Source organism: Myotis davidii, unplaced genomic scaffold (genome assembly GCF_000327345.1).
Source record: "Myotis davidii unplaced genomic scaffold, ASM32734v1 scaffold332, whole genome shotgun sequence".
Lineage (NCBI taxonomy): Eukaryota > Metazoa > Chordata > Mammalia > Chiroptera > Vespertilionidae > Myotis > Myotis davidii.
Genome location: NW_006285779.1, coordinates 2,193,762 through 2,196,747, shown reverse-complemented (window position 1 = coordinate 2,196,747; position 2,986 = coordinate 2,193,762).

The following is a 2,986-nucleotide window of genomic DNA, read 5'->3' as shown; positions in this document are numbered from 1 at the left end:
GCGCAACTGCCGCAGCCCCCTGGGCGCGCGCCCTCCTTAACCCCGCGGCCTCGGCCCCGCCCCCAGGCCCCGCCCCCCGCTCGCTCCGGGCCAGGGACCGGCGCGCTGTTCCGATCCCCGACTCAGCCGCAGAACCAGGCTGTCTAGACGCTCCCTGGCCGCGCGACCGGAGGAAAGCGCCGTTGCGGGACGGTGCGGTACCCCCGTCCCTCCCGGGAGTCTAGGCATCTTTAAACGACGGGACAGCTGTGGCGGCCGAGCTGTGGGTGACGCACGTTGACTACTCTTCCATGTCCTTTAAGTCCACATCCCTTGGCCGACTGCCACCTGGGACTACCTCCTGCTCCTCTGCCTACACTCGGAGCCCTTCCCTTAGAGGAGGGGCTCGCTTGTTCCCCCCGCCACAGAATATTCTAGTACAATGGACTTGCTCAAGGCCCCTCGGGTCCGGACCTCCATAGCAGGCCTGAATCCAATTATGACAAAAGCACTGGCTTTGGGAGGTGTCAGAACTGGTTGTAATCCAAGTTCTACCACTTACAAATGCTTGGACGTGGGGAGGATTACCTGATCTCACGGTGCCCAATTCCCTCACCTGTAATACAGGGATAGATAACAACGGTACTTACCGCAGAAGCTGTTGGCAGGATGAAATCAGATAATAGAGGAAAGTGGAGCATCTTTTCATATGTCTATTGGCCATCTGTATGTCCCCTTTGGGGAAATGTTTGTTCAGGTCCTCTGTTCTTTTTAAAAAAATGTATTTTTATTGATTTCAGAGAGGAAGAGGGAGAGAGAGTTAGAAACATCAATGATGAGAGAAAATCATTGATCGGCTGCCTCCTGCAAGTCCCACACTGGGGATGGAGCCTGCAACCCTAGTATGTGCCCTGAGGGGGAATATGAACCCGTGACCTCCTGGTTCATAGGTCAATGCTCAACCACCGAGCACACCAGCCAGGACTCTGCTCACTTTTTTTAAAAAAATCAAATAGTTTGGTTCTTTTGGTGTTGCAAGTTGTATGAGTTTCTTGTATCTTTTGAATAGTAACCCCTTATTGGATGTTACCACGGCAAATATCTTCTTCCATTCAGTAGATTGTCTTTTCATTTCATTGATGCTTTCTGTCACTGTGCAAAAACTCGTTTCATGTAATCCAATTTGTTTAGTTTTTCTTTTGCTTCCCTTGCCGAAGGAGACATATCCAAAAAAAATATTACTAAGAGTAATGTCAAAGAGTTTACTGCCAATGTTTTCTTTTAGTTGTTTTATAGTTTCATGTGTTAACATTTAAGTCATTAATCCATTTTGAGTTTATTCATGTATATGATATAAGTTGTCCAGATTCATTCTTTTGCATGTGTCTGTCCAGTTTTCCCAATACCATGTATTGACGAGACTGTCTTTAACCCATTGTATATTCTTGCCTTTGTCATAGATTAATTGACCATATAGGTTCAACACCACTAATCATGGGGGAAATGCAAATTAAAACCATAATGAGATATCAACTCACACCTGTCTGGATGGCTGTCCTCAATAAATCAAACAAATGTTTGTGAGGATGTGGAGAAAAGGGAACCCTCATGCACTCACTGTTGGGATTGTAAATTGATGCAGCCACTATGGAAAACAATATGGAGGCTCCTTAAAAATTAAAAATAGAATTACCATATGACCCAGTAATTCCACTTCTGTGTACTGATATGAGAAAACACTAACTTGAAAAGACATATGCAGCCCTATATTCACTGCAACATTACTTACAATAGCCCAGATACAGAAGCAACCTGTGTCCATCAAGAGACAAATGGATAAAGATGTGATATATATCATTTTAATCAGCCATAAAAAAGAATGAAATCTTGCCATTTGTGATAATATAGATGGATTTAAAGAGTATTATGCTAAGTGAAATAAGGTCACAGTTTGTATTCCTAGTCAGACAGAGAAAGACAAATTCCATATTATTTCACTTACATGTGGAATCTAAAAAAAAAAGTAAATGAACAAACAAAACAAACGCATAGATACAGAGAAAATTTTGATGGTTGACTGATGGAAGAAGTGTTGGGGGCAATGGGTGAAAAGGGGGAAGGGATTAAGAAGTACAAATTGGCCTGGCCAGTGTGGCTCACTGGTTGAGCAACAACCAATGAACCAGAAGGTCACAGTTCAATTCCCAGTCAGGGCACATGCCTGAGTTGCAGGCTCGATCCTCTGTGGGGGGCATGTAGGAGGCAGCAGATCAATGATTCTCATCATTGATGTTCCTATCTCTCTCTCCCTCTCACATCCTCTCTGAAATCAATAAAGATACATTAAAAAAAAGAAGTATAAATTGGCCCAGCCAATATAGCTCAGTAGTTGAGCACCGACCTATGAACCAGAAGGTCACAGTTCAATTCTGGGTCAGACCACATGCCAGGGTTGAAGGCTTGACCCCCAGTAGAGGGTTTGCAGGAGTCAGCCTGATTCTTATCATTGATGTTTCAATCTCGCTTTCCCTCTTCCTTCCTCTATGAAGTCTATATATATAGATTTTTTGAAGTCCATATATATAACTTTTTAAAGCAAGTTAAACTTTTAAAAAAGTACAAATTGCCAGTTATAAAAATAGGATAGGGAAATAAAGTACAGCACAGAGAAGATAGTCGGTAATCTATGTATATAAAAAGCTAATATGCTAAAGTGTCCGACTGTCCAACCAGTTGCTCTGACGCACACTGACCACCAGAGGGCCGACACTCAACACAGGAGCTGCCGTGATGCACACAGAGAAAGAGCATCATGGACCTGGCACCCACAAAGCAACACTCAGCTTCCCCCAAATGGGACACAAGCCCCGCCACCACCCCAGAAAGACAGCCCACCAAATCACAGCCAACACTGCCAAGACCCCATGGTGCAAAATGCAGCCCACAGCCCAGCCCAGCCTTGAAATGGTGGCTGTGGTCACCGAGTAATGACGTCACATAGCAAAAC